Source organism: Notechis scutatus, chromosome 2 (assembly GCF_049901735.1).
Source record: "Notechis scutatus isolate UNSWTSFEM ecotype Mainland chromosome 2, rNotScu1.2, whole genome shotgun sequence".
Lineage (NCBI taxonomy): Eukaryota > Metazoa > Chordata > Lepidosauria > Squamata > Elapidae > Notechis > Notechis scutatus.
The window spans coordinates 212,075,569-212,090,592 of NC_142010.1; the positions used below are offsets into that span (position 1 = coordinate 212,075,569).

At 37.1% G+C, this 15,024-nt stretch overlaps 1 protein-coding gene across 1 annotated transcript in view; it reads left to right on the plus strand.

The window, feature by feature from the left end:
* Window positions 1-1,196: 1,196 nt before the first annotated feature.
* The window catches only part of MARCHF3 (membrane associated ring-CH-type finger 3), a 122,209-nt gene continuing 108,381 nt past the window's right edge, over window positions 1,197-15,024 (plus strand). The window contains exon 1 of the mRNA XM_026673841.2: window positions 1,197-1,484. The gene's annotated coding sequence lies outside the window, so the exon portion shown is untranslated. The remainder of the gene's footprint in view (window positions 1,485-15,024) is intronic.

Here is a 15,024-nt window from a genome sequence, read left to right on the forward strand (position 1 = left end):
ACTGTATTTCCTCAATGTCAGTTTCCTTAAATCAATGCAGACTGATACACAGAAACAGAACATACAGTAGCTGGACATATCACCTGCAGAATTACTGTAGCTTCAATGATTACACAGAAATTAGAACAAGAGAGAAACCAGAAAGTACATCAGTAGCTTGTTTTACATAATGGGTGAAGATATAAGCATTATCGAAGGACGATCCATTTGAAGAAAAAGCAAAACGAATTCTGCAATGGTAAGTTCTGTTTCATAAACTTGTTGGTGCTCTGAGATATGTGACATTTTTCTTGCACTTGGAAAAAGTTTTGATGAAGACTCCTATGGTGGAGGCTAATTTTAAGGACCAAAAAGTGCTTAATGAACAGAGTAAATAGGAAAAAAGTAAATACTTAAATCTAGGTAGCATTTTTGGCAATAGGTTGCCATTGCTGTCCCAAGGTGTGTGTGTTTGGCTCTTATAGTTTAGTTTATTTATAGCCTTGGGATTTTGTACTGGTTTTATCCAAGATCCGACTTAACTTAGCTTTTTAAAAAATCAGCTAAAAGCCAACCATAATTAAGATACTGAGACCAATGAGGATCTGGAAGAAGTCATTTGACCTTAGCAAAGCAATCTGGAGCCATTACACCATAGTTCTTCAGAAATATATGGGAACTTCTCGTTTCCTTCCAGTCTTTATTTGCATTTTAAACCATTTCTTAAAATGCAGTTCAACTTGTATTTTTGTTTTAAACTACAGCAGATCCTTCTGCGTCCAGCTACTTTAGTGGCTTCACAGCCAAAAGTAAGACATAGGGATACAAAATAAAAACCGCAACAACATTCCTAATCAATACTTTAAAGCACTCAAATAATATAAGAAAGGGGGGGGAAACAAACTCAGGTGCACAAAGCAACACTTCGGCAGATGCAAAAAGTTCAAGAAACGACTCTCCTTTAGTGTGGAATAGCGATGCCACACTCAGTGCTCCGCCAAAGGCATATTTGCCCTTGCAGCCTGGGAAGCCGCGGCGAGAAACGGCAGCCTCCCAGCAAATGCAGCGAGCGGACGAAGCCTCCCCACCGCTCCCACCACGGCCCGATGACCTCTGTCCTATGCCATCTGCGCTTCCGCCCTCTGTCCACTAGGGGTCCCCTTCCTCCCAAAGGCCATCTGTCCTCCCGCTCTCCTAGCTCCCGCCCGCCCCTTGTCCAGTCCGATGCTCCCAGCCGGGCGAGCAGAAATCGGCGGCTGTCACTCTGCAGAGTCCGCCCCGCCCCCGCCCCTTCCCCGTCCCCCGGTCTTCCCGCTAGCCGCGCTCGCTAAGAGGTCAATGAATTGGCAGGGGCTGGGCGAGAGGGACGCCTCTGCGTGTTGGGATCCCTGTCCCTCCAGCCGGCTTGGGCGAATGATGCGGCTGCCCAAAGCCGGGAGGACGGCGGCTTGAGAGCGGGACCCTTCCCGAGGAATGACCAGGGGGTGTGCGAGCGCCGGAGGAGGGTGAGTCCCCGCATCAGGCCCCGGGGTTTCTCTCGCCTTTAGGCGATCGGTCTCTCTCGGTTGGACTGGAAGGCTCGGGCTTCAATTGCTCAGAGACCGGAGTTTGCACTGATGCCACCGCCAGATTTGGGGTTGTTAACTGTTCTTACAACTTACTCTCCATCTGCAATATTGTCAGTGGGCTCCGTGTAGTAATACTAATGGGGAAAGATTGCTATCCGGGGGAGGGGAGGTAACCCCGTTTACCTTCTGTCCCCTTGATTCTGTCATCTGACAGGCAAAAAATCAAAAACCGGCGTGGTTTCGTTTTTCTGGTAGGATCGTATCGAAATAGTAGACGGTGGGGAAAATAAATACAATTAGTTACAAGTGGGTCGGATCCAAAAGAGGAAAACTTTTTCTCCTCCTCAAAAAAAGTGACTTCTCTTTCCACTTTGCAATAATCATCATCCCAATAAAATTTAGGTGTCGATTCGGTGACTCCAAGGGGGAATATGTTAGGGGGGCTTAACTGGCGCTGTGAATGGCTTCTGACGGTAATTGGATAATTATCTTCCCTAAAGAAAAATGCGGATGTATAGAAAGCTTCTGAAACTGACAGATGCGATGGAAACCTTGTGTTCTAAATGCAAGTCTGTGCATTTTTATTACATAGTGAACCCACCTATATATTAAAAGCGGGCATGCCCTTGTGTATACAAATGTAACCCTTCCCATGGCAACAATTTAGTTGCAAAAACAAGCTGACAGAAGCTAAATAGCCTGAGCTAAAATGTCACCCCACCTTGATCTGTCTTTTCCTTCTGTCCTAGAATAGCAACTGTCAAGAATTGGGGAGAGGCAGGAGGGGAGGAAGAAAGGAACTCTCCTTTATTTCTACAGCTTATTTTGTTCTTTCTTCCCTTTTGGAGAGTTGCATCTGAATCCCCCACCCCCACCCAATGTGCAAATGTTTTAAATGTTGACAGCAAATGTCAGTGCTAGCCCTTGTCAGATAGTATTTCTGCTATTCGCTTGCTTGCTTCTTTGTATGAGTGCATGTAAATGCCTCTGAAGAGATGAATGATATAGATGTAGTGTTCTTGTTTGCTTTCCTTTGTTTATGCCAAATGACGGGCCATAATGTGTGTAACAAGAATGCAGTTCCGAATGCCAAGTCTTGAACTTCCCCTGGGTTGGTAAGGGGTGGGGGGAGGGGAGAGATTGGCTACTGTGTGTGTACTATGTGTGTGTTCTCTTCTCCGGAATTGTGTACAAGTCTGAGTCTGCCTGTGTCCGTGAACTTTACGAGCATTCCGTTCATTGTCGCTCAGTGCGGATTCTAGCCAGCTCCCTGGTTTACAGCCTGCAGTTTGCTACACTGCCCATCTGTTAAAACACACTTCAGCTACTGCTGACAAATCTAGGCAAATATAGCAAAAAAAAATGCAAGAGCCTGCTTCCTAATCGTAAACATTCATAACTGGAAATGGTACAGGACAGAATCCCATTGTCAACCGAACTTGATTCTAAGTAAAGGCACTTAGAACACCACCTTGGGAAGAGTGTTTTGGGGTTTTGTGTGCGTGTGTGTGTGTTATTTTAATATAAATCTGAAGGCTAACATCCTGCCAAATCAAGTTCCATTGTTGCCATTGTTTCCTGCCAAATTGATTTTAATGATAAGCTTCTGTGAGGGGTTGGTTTGCCTGGAATGTTTTGAGGCTGAGAGGCAATTAAGTGTTGTCTAATTAAAGGAAATGTTGCACAGCATTTCTCCATCAAATTTTAACTGATTAATGAAATGCTGCTGCTTGGGCATCCCTACCAAACTGGTAATCCAAATAGAGCTGAGTCTGAATCAGACAGAGCTTGCTTGTACTTGGGGGTTCGTGAGAATTAAGAATGCAGGCGCTTGGTTGATGCCAGGCATTCTAGAATCAAAGAAACACGGGATAAGGGGTTTTCTGTCTTAAGAATACTGTTTCTCCATCAGAACCTTCAAAAAATTCTCGGTGACTTTTTAAATTGCCCCCATTGCAGTGGGGGAAAATTTTTCTGTGTTTTCAGGCTTTTTGTTTGCATCAGCCATTAGAAATGATGTCCCTGATAAGCAGGACATTATTGTACATAGCAGCAATTTATTATGTAATACATTTGTATTTAAAATAAGTATGCTGCCCACATGAATTGTAAAAACATCAAGAGAGGGGGACAAAGGCAAGTTCAAAGCTTCTTTAAAGGACAGAAAGAATGCCTTAATAGAAGAACTTGGTAAATGCCTGTGACATCCTCACACTGTTCCTACTTGCCACTTTCTAGTACAGTAGTGTGCTTATAGCAAAACAGGTGCAGCAGAGTTATTTCTTGGAAGAATGATTATTTAATAATTAATTTTCCAGGAAATACATCTATTGTTTTTAAGTGCTATTGTAGTGAATAGTAGTTCCCTCCAATAGCCGGTGAAGTGCCTGCTGCGATAATGGAATTTGGTTAATTCAGCCTTAGCTGAAAAGCCTTTTGAGGAAAATTACAGCATCTGGAAAAGGTCTTGAGTAAGTACTCAGAGGATTGTGTAGTATGGTCATTAATTCAAAAATAACATACCTTAGTCTGAACTCTGGCTTTTGAATGCTCACCTCCAGAATAATTGCTTCAGCATTAAAAGGTTTTCTTTTCAGGTTTTTAAGTATGAGAAGCAACAAGAGAAAGTTCATTTATGCTCAGTTTGAGATTTTCCTTACTAATATAACATGCATACTTTGAGTATCGTTAAGATCTTAGTTTAATTAATTGCTACTATAATGGATGAGAGCCAGTTTGGTGTAGTGATTAAGGCATGAGGCTAGAAATCTGGAGACCATGAATTCTTGTCCCACAAATCCAGCTGGGTGATCTTTGGCCATTCTCCCTACCTCAGCCCTAGGAAGAAGGTAATGGCAAACCACTTCTGGGAAACCTTGCTAAGAAAACCAAAGAGACTTGTGCAGGCAGTCCCTAAGAATTAGATACACCTATTGTAGGAAAGTATCGAAGGAAAAAAAGTTATAATTGATGTCTATTTGCATAATTCTTTTATATTAATAGTAATTTTATTAAACACTACAATTAAAAAGATAACTAATTAGAAGCTAAAAATAAAAGAATAGCAAGAAAGAATAGAAAGTGCAGAAAGGAGAAATATATAAAGAAACTTTAAAAAGAAGGAACCATTGAGAAAAAATATAAAAGAAAGAAAAAATATATACAAAGAAATGACTTATCCCTTCATCCCAAGTATACACAATTTTAGCAATTTATCATTCTTTCTTAAAATACAGCTAATGATCTCTTCTTTCCGTATCTCATTTCTTACATATAAACAGATTCTTAAAGTGAATGAAGGCAAATATAAAAGTCCCAGGATAATGTTGCAGGATCCAATCTGGGTCAGTCACCAGGACCAGAGGTTTAGTTTTCTGAGCTTTTAGACTCGTGGTGGAGCCCATCCTGAGGGAACTTTCTCTAATGGAATGTATGCTTTCTATTCTATGTGTTGTGTAGTATTTATATGGTGCCTGATTGCATGTGGCTTTTTAAAAAAATTGTTGATTGGGGTGTTGATAGCCAACTTACTAAGTCGTTACCTGTTTCTTTTAGCTGCCAAGTCCTCAGGTCCTTGGTACCTGATAAGCTGGTGGTGAATCAGCACTTTGTTGATTGACAAGGGGCCTGTTTCCCAGGCTTCAGTCATTTCCCTGGCTACTTTTGTACTTGCTCAGCTAACAATCTTAGTAGCTGCAAAATTGAATGTTTGTCCTTGTTGATTGGCAGTGTGATGCTACCAATACATTCAGGTCTCCTCATCTGACTTTAAAGCCTCTATTGTTCAGTCCTGTTCAGCAAAAAAAAAAAAAAAATCCATTAAGAGTTAACAAAAATAGCAACAGATCTACCTTGCTCAAATAAACACACTTTATATTTCTTTTCTTTTCTTTTTAACAATCTTAATCTAGTGTTTCTCAACCTTGACAACTTGAAGATGCATGAACTTCAACTCCCAGAATTATTCAGAGAGCATCAAGCTGCGGCATTCTGGAAGTTGAAACACTGCTTTAATTTCTTCAATATTATCATAGAATTTGATTTACTTTTTTCTTTATCTCTTACCACAGAATTCTTCAAAACAAATCTCTTTTGAAAGTCCAATATAGGAAACTTATCTAACTCACTCTTTTGGTTTGTTATTTGTATATCCATTTCTATTATTAAAATTTCAGCTGGTTTCACGTGCATATCCACTGTAGCAAATTTTGGATATCATTTTTTCAGACTGTCATTTTAAAATCCATTTCCAGATCAGTCTGTTTTGTCTGTAAATCCTCTTCCATAATATATATTTTTTTAAAGATAGTCAGTCTATAATGGCGGAAACTCTTAAAATTAACTTCTGAGTCAGAAATATCCTTCACTTCCTTAAAAAAGGAAGTATGTGAACTTTAAAGGCACCAATCATGGTTTGAACAACATGACTATTTCCTCATCTCTCAGAGCTCTAAACCCACTGGAGACCACTCTCTTGCAGGAGGAGAAACAACTGCCTGGAACAATTGTGGGCAGTCTCAAGTCCTCCCCTTGTTTGGAGAAGGATTATGAACAGCAGGTCTTCTTGTTGGCTTTCATTCTGCTGCAACCATTTCTCATTTATTCCTGGAAATCCGCGAGTTTTGATGACAAGACTGATCCCTATATTAAACTAAATATGTGATGGAATTATTCCACATCCACATTTAGGTTCTTATGTGTAGTTGGATTTGAAGCTTATGATTTTTAGTACTTCTTATAATGATGTATGCAAAATTGCAAGTGACTTATGCAAAATGAGAATATTTTATGTCCTTTATAGCCCTGAATGTAGAACTTGAAGCCCTTTGAAATGCATAATTTTCCTGGATGACATCTTATGCTTTTGAAAGTGCCCTCTTCAATCTTGTCTTCTTTTTGCATCTGACCATGTCCTTAGAGTGACATTGTATTATAAGTTAGTGTTGTCCTTTCTGTATTATAGTATGGGTCTGAGAAGGAATAGTTTGTCCAAGAAGAAATCATTGGTTGAGGACAGAGGCACATTTCAAACCCTCATTTTTCAAAGTTTAATTTGAAAAAAAAAGTCAAACCTTGTATAGTTTTCCTGGTCTTGCATGATAACTTTTGAGTTTTCATATGAGAAAGCATATTTCAGTAGAGGGATCATACAATCTTGCAAATTTCCAATTATTGAGATTTTAAAACTTTTTAAAAAAAGCCATTGGCTTTCATGCCAAAAATATTATATCGTTCACCCGAACAGGCGAGCAATCCCTGTCTTAGTCAATGTAGGACAAGCATCTGAAGATAATGTAGCTGAACATCTGTGCTGTTAGACCATGCAAGACAGTAAGATTTGGTCTTTAAAATAGAACTAGCTGCTTGCTAGTTCTTCATGGGTGCTCTGGTGACAGCTGAAGCATAAGCCATCAGCCTCATCTGTCATCTACCAGGGAAATGATGAGGCTGTAATGCCGACCTTGAATAATTTTATGCTAAATGAAGCATATACAAGTCTGAGCACCGGACTGGACTCCAAATTGATTTAGGACAGGCTGTGGCTTTCTAACAACTCTAAAATTATTTGGGTCTGATCAGATTGAAATACTTTAGCTTTGTTACCTTTCATAAACACACTGAAATGTACACTTGTCTAATTATTTTAAAAACAGCTACTTCAGCACGTAATAGGGCTATGCTGCCCATGGTACAAATAAACCAGCTTCAAGACTTGCAGGGGAGGTATATAAATAGCTAATAAGATTTGGGATGCATTATTTATATAACTCCCTAGTAGCCAATATTCCTTGTAATCAGGTCCTTAAGCATAGGAATTTCAAGTACTTTTTAATTTTTCTTCATTTATTATAAATTTGATTTGTTATTCTACGAATGCAGGACTTTAACTTGTTTCAATCAAATCTGTTTTTACCACAGAAGTTGTATAAGGGGAAATGTTGTAGATGATTATGAACTGTTAGACATTCACTGTTGTAATAATATTATTCTATAAAACAAAGATAAGACATTTGTAGTCCTTGAAGGCTTGCTGAACTGCAATTTCTGTCATCCCTTGCACTGGCTATATTGATTGCAATTGTTGGGAATTGTAGTTGCACAGGAACAAATAGCCACCATTGCCTTTGACATAGGCACTAAATTCATAATGATGAAAAAGATGACTGTAAATCTTCACTGTAGAACTATCTGATATGAACTAGGAAGATAGATATGCAACTTCTGAAGAACCCTGGGCAGTATAGACAAGAAATTTTATGTTCAGCTCAGTAGCAAGTACTTGCTTTGAGCATATCCTTAAATGTTCATGCAGGTCATCAAGTTTCATCTTCTTCAGGGTGGAAGTAAAACAAAAACTATAATTATCCTTAGAACTGACAATTAAGATTATGAAGGGTGGAGATCACCTGCCTTTTAGGACCAACTATCAACAATAAAGGAACAAGCAGTTAACTCATATCTTTATTAGGGTCATAGACCGGGATAAGGAAAAATCAGGGAAAAGTAGAGAAGGAAAGAGAGAGAAAGAGAAAAAGAAAGAGAGAGAGAGAGTGGCAACACCAGGGTTGATAGATTCAGTTACAGTGGCGATGAATACACAGTCAGGAGATTTGAAAGAACGTGTTAGGGTATATTGTTATGGAGAAAAATCTATTTTTGTGGATGCAAGGAGTTCATAATTACTTGATGACATGTAATCAATTAATTCTTGCCATATCTAAAACCTGACATTAAAAAGGTAGTTTGAGAGACTGTAACCTGGTCTTATTTGATTACTTAATAAAAAATCTGTAATAATTATCTATTTTGTTTATTTATATGTTTATTTGTCAATTTATATGGCCATGAGTGGCATGGTGGCCTAGAGCTGAAGACGCTCGCCTTACACTTGGAAGTTTGAGAGTGCAATCCCAGGCAGCGGCAGATGTTTTTCTATCAGGGCTCAAAGAGAAAATATCTGCTGCGAACTCTACATAGACATCAGGAAGGGCAGCCAGAAGTAAATGCTCAGCTCCAGTCTGTCACTCTGACTCCATCCCAAAACAAGGGATTAAGGATTGTAAAAAGAAAAAGAAAAATTATATGGCCACTCAGTTTGTAAATTACAACTCTGAACAGTTTACAAAGGATTAAAACTAAAATAAAAAAATAACCAATCAAAATAAGGAAGAAGGAGGAAGACTACAATCAAAGCTGTTGACAATCAGAATCCCAGCCATTACAAAAATTAACAATATAGTAACATTGTTGCACATCAATCTTAAAATAATATTGATAAAATATGTATTTGCTATATTTATCTGAAAACAGGTGTATTTATTATACCTTAATGAAAACTAGTTGAATTTCTTAAGCAATGAGAAATTAAAGTATTTCCGAATTTGATTTCTGACTTGCCAGATTTGCATTTTGAAGTATATATAGTTTAAATACTCCATGTCTTCTAGTGCTCTTATCACCGTGTTTATTTAACTGCCAAAAGAAATGGGCTTTGGATTAGTAGACAGAAGACATTTGTTCCACAATACAGAAGAGTCCATCCAGCTGCAGAATTGAAAAGACAGCAGTGCTAATTTATTTTTTAAAGTTGCATTCTATGAAACCAGAATGGTTCGTTCTTAGTAAGAAACAAAATGGTACACTTCTGATCCCGAGATAACTAAGATTTTTGCAGTTAGCACCACCCATTTTTAAAAGGTGGGAGGTTGATGGACACTTTTTGTTTGTTTTGTTTGTTGATCTTTAAGAGTTATCTGTTGGCAGACATTTTGTGTCATCATATTATGCTAAAATGCTTTTTTAGAAAAAGAAATCTAATACAATCCTTGCTTGTTCAACTGAACCAGTAGTATAATGACTGCTCAAAGTATATTGCAATCTGAATATTTAGACTTTGTTTTATAATAAGGCAGAAACTTATTCCTTCTCTACCTCAGTTTTGGCTGACTGAGAAACTTGATGTTGAATGATGGGGATGCTGAACTTTCATTTTTATCTCATGTCAAAAGGATTTAGATCTTGTCTTCTGCAAGAGGCAGGAGTTACGGTTTTTACTTTAGTCAAGCAAATAGTCCCATTTATTTTATTCTCCCTTCCTCTGATACAAGTATGCATAAATATACTTTGCTCAGCTAATGTCCTTTTGTACAATGAAGAGTATTAGAAGTGCAACTACAACGGTTGGATAATATTGCTTATTATTTTCAATAAATTACAAAGATCACTATTATTATACTAGGTTAGCAATGTTATATACATATCCCGAGCAGTTTCCATGCCGAATTACTTCTTACATTATAACTTTCCTAACCCCCTAAAATATTATAAAAATAAACAATAATTAATTAACCCTTTATCAGGATATCTCATAAAATAGTATGGAACAAAAAAAATGAGAATTTTTATTTATAGTCCTCCTCAGTGTAATCACTGAATTATAAGGAGCTCTATAAGAATTATAAGGCATAAACTTAAAGCTTTGTTCAGCAATAAATACCAAATGAAGATTATTGTGGGATTCTGCATTCTTGTTAACTAAGAATATTTTTAAATTTCTAATTTACTACATTGAGACAATCATATTTTTAAATCAATTAGAACAAGGCTATAGTCCAGTGGTGGGATTCAAAAATGTTTACTACCGGTTCTGTGGGCGTGGCTTGGTGGGCGTAGCTTGGTGGGCCTGGCAGCGGAAAGATACTGCAAAATCCCCATTCCCTCCTCACTCCTGGGGGAAGGTTACTGCAAAATACCATTCCCTCCCCACCCCACTAACCTGCTTTCCGTTCTCCTGTGCAGGGCAACAAAAGAAGACCCAGCCGAACAGCTGGGACTCGGGAGGCAGAGAATAGATGGGGGGGGCCAGTCAGAGGTGGTATTTGCCAGTTCTCCAAACTACTCAAAATTTCTGCTACCGGTTCTCCAAACTACTCAAAATTTCTGCTACCAGTTCTCCAGAACTGGTCGGAACCTGCTGAATACCACCTCTGCTATAGTCAGCCTTGGTAAGACTGATTGTGTCAATATTGGACAAGAACCTCAGTTTTAAGAGAAATTATTATCACAAATTATTACTTAAGATTCAGTTTCCTTAGAAGGTCACTAGAATCCTATAAGATAAGGTTTATTAAAACATGAGCAGAAATGAAGACTCACACTATGAATAAGACTGCAGTGACATAGGCTTTATTGTAGAAAGCAAGTCAACTTCTTTTTCAATCCTATTACTGGCACATCTAGTTACATAATTAGAACTTGCTTGCCCTGTCCAATCTACTGGTGATAATCTCCATCCACCACCAATGGGTTTTTGGGCAATTGAAACAGATCACCAAAATGATATTGACCACTAGTTGTTGAAAAGATTTTAGTTATGCTGAAATAAAAGAGAGATTTTTTCCCCTTCCCATTCAATTGTGTCTTGATCTGAGAGACTGCCTGGACAAGGTTTTTTGCAAGATTTTTCAGAAGTGGTTTGTTGTTGCTTCCTTATTAGGACTGAACTGTGTTTATGCTAAGGCGGGACTAAAACTTACAGTTTCCTGGTTTCTAGCATGATGTCTTAACCACTCCATAAAACTGGCTCTCCCAAAAGGAGTATTGCAAAAGAGTAATAATCATTATAATTTCTCTTGCCACTGAGTGTAGCACATATACCTAGATGCCTCTGTCATACTATCATACCTAGATGGTATGAACAACTATTTTGCTGTTGTTCTGGCACAACAATAAACATGGCCTCTGGTTTGTTCTGAAAATAAATTCAAAGTTCCCAATTGAATATACAAAATTGTCCAAGTTTGCTAGTTATGCTTATTGATATGATACATTAATGGGAGAGAACAAAACTTTGCAGGAACTAGCAAGGTAGCTACATGTAGAAAAATCTCAAGTTCAAGAATTATTCTGTTGGAAGAATCATACATTATTTATTCAGATCAATAACTGTGTGCATGTAATGCTACAATTTAATATATAAAATGAAGTGGTAGCTAAGGTATCTAATTGGTAAAGTAAGTTCAGTTAGCTTGTTTATTACACATGCATGCAATTTACTTGCTAATTTGTCTAAATTATTGAGTTGCATGCATTTGAAGAAAATTATCATAGAAGTCCCTACCTTTCAAAACAAAATAATTTATTTAATACAGGCACATATATGTGCATAGTTGGAATATTTGTCAAGTAACTAGAGCAACAGTCTTCTGGTAAAACCATAGCTGGATATGTTGGATACATACTTTTCTACATTTCCTCTCATTTGTAAATTGTAACTTGAAAGCTTTCTTATCATTCATAACAATTTAATCATAATCTGGACCTGAAATGACACCAGCTTTTTAAAAACATTTTAATTGGGAATTCAATAGATAGCTTCTATATGTGTTTTGAGTTGAGGATCAAGAATTGTATTCTTTACTCTCTTCTTAAAATGCAGGTAAGACCCTGTATAATACCAAAAGTAATATCAGAAGCCCTGCACTTCGCTATAGCTGAATGGGGCTAAGATAAACAATAAATAATTTGCATGACAATTAAAATGCATCAGAAATTTTCTGGTAGTTTAAAATGAAGAGAATATTCATTATGTTTTCTTATTTGATAAAAAAACTAATGAATGTAATGTCTCCTTTTTTTCATTTGCTGCATTGCAGTTTATGATTCTCTTTGTTTAAGCAAGCGAAGTCCCTTTTTCCCATTACCATCCTACTAATTTAAATATATAAATATAGTTTATAAATATAGTTATGTCAAAAGCTTACAAAGGTAAGCCCTCCAATGCATCTGTTCTGTAGATCTTTTTGGATGGCCAATGGATACGTTTGTGCAAGGAACATCAAAAACTTACTTAGTACTTATTCCCAGCCTTTGTGTATATATCCAGTTGTCCCTTCAATGAAGTAAATATGCTGCTGCATTCCAATAACGCGGGTGAAGACACAGTATTGGCTGTATTGTTTCTCTTCTTCCCTTCCTTTCTTTCCTGGAGTATCTGCAAAAAAAGATTACAGTAATAATCAGACTAAATTTACCTGCTCCGATATGTTGTAAATGGCTGTGATGATAGTGGAAACAGCTTTGTTTCTGAAAAGATATCATACATATTGACAATTGGTTTTCTGTAGAACCCGATGGGACAATCATTTATTTCAGGCTTTTTGAAGACAATCAGATGATTTGGGAACTATGAGTCTTCTCCTACCTATCCTGTATTTGTTGGTTATTGACCTGAAATTCCCTTCAGCAGAGAGTTTAAGACCTCAATGCTTATAGAACAGTATGTGGAGCTTGCTTTACCTTTGCTATATATCCTGGTTTATTTTTTATCAGAAACTACAATTGTTTATTCTGCTAATCAATGAAGACTAACTCCACAAGGAATAGGACAGAGGAAATTGAAAACACTTTTTTTTTTGTAAAAATTTTATTTGAGTTTTCACAAAGTATAATACAAATAAAACATCTTTTTTTGAGAATAGCATGGTCTCGGGTTGTCACTTGGTTATTAAAAATGGCTTCTTCTTTGTCCTGTCCTTCTTGTTCTACAGGCACTTCTTGTTGTTGAAATTGAAAACACTTTTGAATTGCCAAGTTGTCCATTACAACTCACAACTGTAGGCGACAAAATCCCTTCCATATATTGCCACTGAATTATAATTTTTATATGACACACTCTGACTGATTTAAATAAATCATTTTAATCACAGTAGTTATCTTATAGCATACCCCTTGTAGGTTAAATGTCCCATTAATCCCCTCCACAAAAGATGCACACTACTTATTAATGTTATGTGGGAGTAAAATATTGTAATATGATCCCTTATATCATCCTCTGATTCTGTTTTCAGTTGACAGCTGTTTGGTGTTGTATCTAAACAACAGATTTATTATTATTATGTATTCTGACTTATTTCACTAAATTGTAATTAAGTAGTAAGTTTTGTCCAGGTTTTAATATAATGCTAAATTGGAAATGAAAGCTTTTGCTCAGAACTGTTGAAAATTGCTAACAAAAAAAAAAGACTCTTGACAAGCCCAAGAGTCATTCTCCTGAGACTAAAATAAAGTTACATCCAAATAACAAATACTAATCCTTAGTTCTTGTATTTTAAGTCCTTTTCTAATAACTCATTTAGCAAATCTCATTTTATAGCAAGATGTTTGGTGGGAATGTTTATTCATCTCAAGGTGTCTTGGGCAACATTGATTTTTCTGGGTTTTTCTGCATTGGAAACATTTTGGTTGTATTTTTGGGCTAGAAGAATAACATCTATATTGATTCTTCTAGACCTTTTAGTTGCATTAAGTACAATCAATCATGGCACCCTTCCTGATTACCTGACCTGAATGAAAATAAGAATAGCTGGGCCTGGTACTTTATAGGCAGATTCCAGAAAGTCTGCTGTAATTGGGTACCAAGTACTTATTCTCTGATGTTCCACAGGATCTGTTTCATTCTATTCCTTGTTTGACACAAATGAAGAATGAATACTTAGTTGGAGTTAGGAACTATCCATGTGTGGAAGACAGAACAATACATGTTCTCAATGTATGAATACCAGTTCTTGAAGCTAGTAATGAGATGAAAACACAAGCTAGAAGGCAGAATTTCAATACAAGGTGAAGATGGCCAGTGATTAATCTATCCAAGGAAATGGAATTCAGCCTGCTTTGGGCAGGCCGTTGCAGGGGTATTTTAAATCTAAAACTGTTGCAGAACTGGAAGTCAGTCTCTTTTTTGGAGAAAAGTTATACAGTAGTAATTAGACGTGTGTCCCCATTGGATCATCATTTCATCATTTCCTTACATAAACAGAGAAACAGAATGATCATGGTGGACAAAAAAGCAGTGGGAGTTGAAGCAATTCAACATTTCCTGTTGGCTTTCCCATTGAGTTTCCTTGTGGAAATTTGGCAGGGATTGTCAGAAATCTCCCCTTCTCTTGATAATGAAAATCATATGACCACAGCAGCAGCACAGAAGGAACCCATCACATTGAAGCAGCCATAACACTGCAAATATTATTTCCTTGAGAGTTCTGTAACCTGGATTTGGGATATATTCCATAAATTATCCCATTTAAGGTAACTTGGTTCAAAAATGGTTGCCCTATGATGCACCATTTTGCCCAGTTAACAGTCATGAGAACAAGAGTTTTAGTACTATATAGATATCATAGCTAGAATATTCGAGAATACATCTTATCAAACTACTTTTAAAGTAATGGCAAAAAAGTTTTTAATTATTATACCAATGTAGATGACCTCTCTAGCCATATGTTTGTTTCCAGTGAAATTCAAAGAATTTGACCGAGCATTTAAACTTTTAGTGGGTATGGAAAGAAATATCTTCTCACATCCTAGGATTGAACTCCTTTCCTTGGCATCCTCCCAATTCCCATTCTTCTTTCTTCTTTTTTGTTAGATGTTCTACGCAGATAAAGTTAATTCCGTTTCTAAATGCCTATAGTGGATA